The sequence below is a fragment of the Lathyrus oleraceus genome, chromosome 3 (assembly GCF_024323335.1).
Source record: "Lathyrus oleraceus cultivar Zhongwan6 chromosome 3, CAAS_Psat_ZW6_1.0, whole genome shotgun sequence".
NCBI classification, from domain to species: Eukaryota; Viridiplantae; Streptophyta; class Magnoliopsida; order Fabales; family Fabaceae; genus Lathyrus; species Lathyrus oleraceus.
In genome coordinates, this window is record NC_066581.1 from 277,635,102 (window position 1) to 277,643,235 (window position 8,134).

The following is an 8,134-nucleotide window of genomic DNA, read 5'->3' on the forward strand; positions in this document are numbered from 1 at the left end:
CCTGAAGATGGAGCTGCCAGAGATGGGGACAACCAGTTGAAACGAACAGAGGTTGAGCCTACTTCGACGCGAAACGCTCCACCTGCTCCTGACCCGGCCCAAGGGAGTGGCAAATCAACTGGTTCGACCAGTTTTTCTCGCGAGGAGCTTGAGAATCTCAAAGTGCAAAGACCTTTGGAGTATCTGAAAGCCATGCTTAGCACCCGTTTTAATTTTCAGGATTCTTCGCAGAGTAGTTCGACCACTTCTGGGGCAACTTCTGAAGCACCATCACTTGGCAACCTCCTGACCAAAATCAAAACGAAAATCCTTGATGTCGATTTGTTTAAAGTCTTGGAAGAAAATTCCCTTGCTCAAATTGGTCTTAAGAAAATTCTGAAGCAAGTGAATGTCCTGGAAGCTTCTGCTGAGATTGGAAGTTTTGTGATGGAGCTGATGACTCTCATTGACTTGGCCACTGCAGATCTCCATCGTCAAAGGGATCTTACCAATCAAATCTCCTCCAAGTCTGAAACTCAAACTGCTGAATGGGATGCTGTTTCGACTTCGACTGACAAAGTTTCAAAATTGCAAAAGCTCTCTGAAACGTATGTCGAAGAAGTTGCTGCTTGCAATGACAATATTCAAAAATGGAAAACACAGATAGCAGCACTTCAAGAAAAGATCTCTCAAGAGGAGAAACGTAAGGCATCCATTCAGCAACCCAAGCAGAGCGAGATTGACGAAGAATTGAGGGTGGGTATTCGACATGCAGAGAAAGCCCATCAACTTAGTCAGGAGATTGAGACTCTCTCTACTCACAAAAGTCTTTGTGATCATCGACTCCAACTCCAGAGGCAGAAGTTTGCCACTTTGAGGGATACTTTTGCCAATTTTAATTTTTAGTCGAATTTATTTAGCAACCCTCATCCCTTTGAGGCTTTCTTTGTAATAACTTTTGAATGCCATTTTTATTTGGCCCATCTTATCACAATTATGTTTTGCACTTATTCTGTTACTACTTTTACTTCCTGCAATATAGGCTTATATTTTTTCAAATACTTGCCATTTATTCTTAGGATTCTCTTATCCTTCTCTATTTCTTCTATTTCATACGCGCCGTTTGAAAATGTTCTCAAGACCTGGAAAGGTCCCTCCCATTTAGGAGACCACTTTCCCATTAATTTATCCTTTCGATCCATAGGAAGGATTACTTTCCACACAAGATCACCTATTAAGAAGGTCTTGAATCTTACTTTCTTGTTGTAAAATCTTTCGACTCTCTCCTTTTGTCTTCTTATTAGGTCTAGCGCGCGCAGCCTTTCTTCGTCTAAATCAACTAGTTCGTCCATCATCATACTCCAATATGTATCTGATGGGATTTCATGATGCCTTTGCACTCTGACTGACTGCAGATATATTTCGACTGGCAAAACTGCATCGTGTCCGTAAGTCAACTTGAATGGAGTCGAATTCGTTGCCTCTTTGGGGGACGTTCGACAAGCCCACAAGGCTTGATCCAAAGTCTTATGCCAATTTCTAGGCTTTTTCCCCACATGCTTCTTAATCAAGTTTATCACTACCTTGTTGGCTGCTTCAACTTGCCCATTTGCTTGAGCGTAGTAAGGTGTCGAAGTAAGGAGCTTAAAACCTGTTTCTTGTGCAAACTTCTGCATGTTTTTACCGGTGAACACAGATCCTTGATCTGTTGTTATTGTCTCAGGTATCCCAAATCTGTAGATTATGTATTTTTGGATAAAGTCTATGACTGCTTCTTGATCCACATTCGCCAATGGTATGGCTTCGGTCCATTTTGTGAAATAGTCTATCCCAACCAAAATGTACCTTTGCCCTTTTGAGGAAGCTGGTCGAATCTCCCCGATCAAGTCCAACGCCCATCCTCTGAATGGCCAAGGTTTTATAATTGAGTGCAACTCACTTGCAGGGACATGAGGTATGCCTTCATGTACTTGACATTCCTGACACCCTTTTGCGAATTCGACACAATCTTTCAGCATTGTTGGCCAATACATTCCTTGTCGAAATAAAAGCCACTTCATTTTGTAACCTGCTTGGTGCGCGCCACACGCTCCACTGTGTACATTCGATAAGGCTATGTAGGCTTCGTCCTCACTCAGGCATTTCAACAAAACTCCTTCTGCAGTCTTTTTGAACAATTCATTTCCCAAAAGTACGTAACTCAAAGCTCTGTATTTTACCTTTCTTTCCGCTTTCTGATTTGGGTCTTGTAGATAATCCTTGACAGGCTTTCTCCAGTCTGTTATTCCTGAATCATCTATGTTGAATATCTCGAAGTTTTCTTCGTCACCGTATCCTAATCTTATTGACTCTAGATCTGATGGGGACAACTTGGTGGACACGACTCTTCCTCTGACTTCAATGGCTTCTTCTAACTTTTCCTTCGACACTTTGTATCCGGACGCTAGTTGAGCAAGGTCATTCGCTTCTTGATTCTTCAACCTGGGAATGTGCCTGAAGACGACGTTGTCGAATGCTTTGAGAAGTCTATTGGCTATTACAAAGTACATGATTAAATTTTCTTTCACGCACTTATACTCTTTCGTCAACTGCTTTATTACCAGTTCGGAATCACCCATTATTTCGACTCTCGTTGCCCCCAATTTCAACAAGATTTCAAGTCCAGCGATCAAAGCTTCGTATTCTGCTTCATTATTTGAACACAGACTTTCAACTTTGTACTTGAATTTTGTTGGAATTTTTTCAGGAGAAATAATCAACATCCCAACGCCCGTTCCGTTTTTATGACTGGAACCGTCGAAGTACAGTTTCCAAGGTTCCAGTTCGACGTATTCCACGTCTTCGTTTATAGAGTGGTCCGCTATGAAATCAGCGACCACTTGTCCTTTCACTGCTTTTAAAGGCAGATATTTCAAGGAGTATTCTGTTAAAGCTAAAGCCCACTTTCCAATTCGACTATGTAAAATAGATTTAGATAACATATACTTTATTATGTCGAAATGGGAAGAAATATATACATCGACAGGTTTTATATAATGCTTTAGTTTGATACAAGAGAAATATACACACAGGCATAACTTTTCTATAATGCTATATCTAGTTTCGGCATCGTTCAGGACTCTACTGAGATAATAAATGGCCCTTTCGACGCCATTCTCATCTTCTTGACACAACATACTTCCTAATGTTTTGTCTGATGCCGAAATGTACAATCTCATATTTCTTTTTCTGCAAGGAGACATCAGGATTGGGGGATTAGCCAGGTACTCCTTGATTTTGTCGAAAGCCGCTTGCTGTTCTTGCCCCCATGCGAAGTCTTCTTTCTTTAGTCGAAGTAGAGGAGAGAAAGCTTGTGTCTTCCCACTGAGGTTGGAGATGAATCTTCTGAGAAAGTTGATTTTCCCTAGCAGAGACTGCAACCCCTTTTTGGTTGATGGTGCTTTCGCCTCCATTATGGCCTTGGCTTTATTTTCGTTTATTTCGATCCCCTTCTTATGGACCACAAAGCCTAAGAAATCACCCGCCTGCACACCAAAAGCACATTTAAGTGGGTTCATTTTCAAACCAAACTTCCTCATCCTTTCAAAGGATTGTCGAAGATGATCTATATGATTTTTTTCCTGAAACAGACTTAATCACAATGTCGTCAATATACACTTGCATGAAAGTTTCGATGAAATCATGAAAGATGGAATTCATGGCACGTTGGTAAGTCGCTCCAGCGTTCTTTAAACCAAAAGGCATTACTACCCATTCGTACGTTCCTATGGCTCCAGGACAACGGAAAGCCGTTTTAGGAACGTCTTCTTCAGCGATAAAAATTTGGTTATAGCCAGAGTATCCGTCTAGCATACTTAAGTACTCATGGCCGGCTGCAGAATCTATGAGCATTTCTGCCACTGGCATAAGATATTCATCCTTTGGGGTAGCCGAGTTTAAGTCTCGAAAATCAATACATACCCTAAGTTTGCCATTTTTCTTAATTACTGGAACAATATTTGCAATCCATTCGACATACCTGGTTGTGCAGATGAACTTGCATCTTAGAAGTCTTTCGACCTCTTCTTTTATTTTCGACAGGATTTCTGGTGCGAAGCGTCTCGGAGTCTGCTTTACTGGCTTCTTCCCTTCCATTATTGGCAACTGCATTTCGACCAGACTTCTGTCAAGACCAGGCATTTCGTCATAATCCCATGCGAAGCAATCTTTGAATTCTTTCAGCAACTGGACTATTTCGACCTTGAACTGGGGGTCCATTTTTGCGCTTATGTACGTTGGTCTATGTTCTGCCCCCGCTCCTATGTTTATCTCTTCTAAAGGATCCTGCGCCACCATCTTCTCGTTAGTTGACACTGGATCTTTTTCGAACCCCAGAGGTTCGTCGTCGTAAATGGCGTCAAGCTTTTGGTGTTGCCATCCGCCCATTTGGTTGGTGACATGATCTTCCGCATCGTCTTCTTGAGGACATTGTTTGTTGGAGTTCTCTTGGTTGGCTTCGACAGCCATATTTTTCACCTCAGCCTCAAGGGCCTCTTTTAGTTTGTTTTCGGCCATGTAAGCCGTAATCCTTTCGATCGCTGATTGTTCACTCGTCATCGTCAAATTCACTACCCCATCCCGTCGGCGCTATATGAGTGGTTCCCCATATGTAAGTTTCGCCAATCACTTCTTTATCCCACTGGAAACCATGCGTTGGATGTAGGTACATGGAGCAATAGGCATTGTCTGTCGTCTTCAAGTCGAATTCTGCCGGGCTGCAGGGAGGTATATGAGCCAGATTTTTGTCGAAGCTTTGGCTGTTGACAGTGTTTACCTCGGTCATGAAGTAGCTTTGGTCAGCCTCGATGTTTTCGACGATTCCATCTGGCCTCCATATGGCTATCCGCTGGTGCATTGAAGAGGGTACAGCTCCTACGCCGTGAATCCATTCCCTACCAAGCAGCAGGTTGTAGTTGGCTTTCGAAGCGATGACTATGAACATTGTAGGTCTTGTTATGGTTCCTACAGTTAAGTTCACTTGGATGACTCCCATAGTTGTTCCTATCTTCCCTTCGTAATTCGACAGCACCATGTTGTGAGGCTTCGCGTCCGAATCGTCTTTTCCAATCTTCTTCAGCATGTAGTGGGGCATCAAATTCACTGCCGCTCCCCCGTCCACCAGTATCTTATTCACACCAACATTTTCCACCTTCCCTTTTATAAACAGAGGTTTCAAATGCGCTTTCATGGAGTCGTCTGGTCTTTCGAAGAAAGCGTTCTGCTCTTCGACGCATCCGTTATTCATCACGTAGTAGCAGACGGGCTTGTGTGCCATCGTTTCTTCCTCCATTTCGTCTCCTTCATCCTCAATTTCCATGACTCTATCATAGTCTCTAGGGAGAACAGAGACCACGTTGCAAATCACGTTGAAGGATGCCTCTGAGTCAGAGTTAAAACTGTCGGTTACTTCATCATCTTCCTGCATCTTCTCTTTCGACGCCACCGATTCGACAACTCCGCTAGGATTGATCTGGAGGGGAGTCTCTTTCCTGCTCCTTGTCTGACGATTGTTGCTAGATTCTGCTTCGTTTGGACCATTCATGTTCTTTTTCGCCATCTCTATTTCTGCCCTCTTCTGCCTTTGGAACCTCCTCCATTGGGACCTGGACATGGGATTTTTGCCTTTGTAATTCTCTGACGGGTATGGTCTTGGCTTGTGTTTTTTCATTTCCTTCTTGCCCTCCATCGACGCGCCTCTCTGAACCTCGAACTTTCCCCATTTCTTCTGCCCCTGGGCGTCCCTAATGGGTTGAACCCATTTGTCGTCCGTCGCTTTGTCAGATGGTTTATAGGTGTTCTGGCGTCTCTCTCCGTGCCTCCACTGGTGGTGATCACTTATCCTTGGGTCATATCTCACTGTTCCCCAATTCTCTTTCCTTTTGGTCTTATCCACCGCTTCCAGGTTGGTTGCTGCCTTCCTGTCGAAGACTGCGCTGCAGCGTGGGCACAATATCACTTCGGTTTTCATCCTTTGGCACCTCTTGATGAATTCCATTAAGTTTTCCTCCTCTCTAGGGTACGCCAGCCTTTGGTACTCTTTCTGACGACGCTCTTCGCCCTTTTCGACCTGGTCCTTCTGAGATATTTCTACCATATTTACCCCAACATTTTGTTCGTCGGCGATGCTTAATTCGTTCATCTTCATGATGAGCCTCTCTTCTTCGCCTTCGACGCCTTTTGGTGTCTGGTCGAACTCTTTCTCTGGGCAACAGCACCAAGATATGGTCCTGGGACCATGTTTGCAACAGCATTTGTTCCAATTCCTTCTGGGGTCTTCCATTGTCCTACGCAGAATCCCACTGATCATGGGCTTCGAAGGACCGTTAGCGGCTTCCGCTTTGATTTTTGTGACCTCTTCACTGAAAGGCCCCATGGTGTTGACGCAGTTGGCGATATCACCTTTCTTTGCTTTGTTAGAATCAAGGCCTTCAGCAGCCTTGTTTTCAATCGCTGGGTCTTCAGTAACCCTCCCCTTCGTATTAGGGGCATGCTCAATTGCGTCGACTGTCTCCTCATTGTTTTCTGAAGAGGCATCTCCCCAACCGCTTGGTTGGATTGTGTTGATGTCGATCTGAGAGCTTGCCGGCGCGTTGTACTTCACAAGAAAATCATATTTCCCACTTGGCTGTCCCAAGCGGTCCCAATTCTCCTCTTGTCGAAACTCCACATTCTCGACAGCATTGTCACCGTCCTTCTTGTCGAAACCTTCAGTAGTTTCTATTCTTTTCTGGCTTGCGAGATCATCAGTAATCTCGACCATGTTGGCATTTGCGTCGAAGCTTCCAGGGGCTTCCACCATTTCCAAATTGCCATCAGGAGCAACTTCGGCCTCCACCATGTTTACGACGGATGGTTCAGCGTAGTGGGCTTCGACTGCTTGCATAGGATTCGAGTCGATCTTCATCTGTTGTTTTGGTTTGTCACCAAACTTCAGCCTTCCGTCCCGGATAGCATTTTGAACGAGATCCCTGAAAAGGAAACAACGAGACGTCTTATGGCCCAGAAAATTATGGTATTTACAAAAACCTCTCTTTTTCTGTTGTTCCATAGGCGGTTCTTTAGCGCCTGGTGGTTTTATTAATTGACCATCTTTAACCAACAGATCGAAGATTTCGTCACATTTGGTAATGTCGAACGTATAAGTCCTTTTGGGGAACTTATCGTTGGTTTCGACTGGGTTTCCGTTCGACGGAGTTAGTACTTTGCACGAATAAGGTGGCCCTTGTTTTAGTTCTGCTAGGTCGATTTCTTGTTCGTCGAAGCTACTTGGTTCGTGTTCGTCGAACTCATCATCTTGGCGAACCCCTACGTAGGCTACCCTCTCTTTTTTATTCTTATTTGCCCTGAATTTTTCGTCCCTTAACCTTTCGACCTGTCTCACTCTATCCGCTAATTGTGCCATATCCCTCAGATACTGGGTATCTAGTTTCTTCCTTATAGAATAGTCTAGTCCCCCTGCGGCCATTTCGACCAACTCATGTTCTGGCACTGGGGTGAAACATCTAGCCTTTAGCAATCTGAACCTATTTAAATAATCATCTATTGGTTCGGAGTGTTTTCTCTTGACACTGGCTAATTCTTTCAGGCTTATTTTTGTTTGTCCCATGTAGAATTGTTCATGGAACAGCCTTTCTAATTGGGTCCACGTGTATACTGAGTTTGCAGGCAAAGATGTAAACCAAGTAAACGCGTTTTTTGTTAAGGAACTAGGGAAATATTTTATTTTCAAATTTTCGTTACGGGCTATCTCCCCTGCCTCGATCAGGTAACGTGCCACATGTTCTATAGTGGACTCACTAGTGTCCCCTGAGAACTTTGTGAACTTAGGGACTTTCCACCTTGGTGGCAATTCTTCTTGCAGAATATATTCTGATAGTGGGGATGCGTAACTAGGCCTTTGTAAACCCATGTTCATCCCATTTTGTGCCATTATTGTTTCGACCATGGCTGCCAAATTATTTTCGACAGGCGGATTATTATACCGCATCCGTTGTTGCAATACAACATCCGCGTCCTGGCCTCTCTGGATTACTATCCTTCTAGGCTCTTGTGGAATGGGGATTTCGACACGAGGCTGTTCGACTACATCCTCTCGATTTCTGACGTTCGTTTGAGG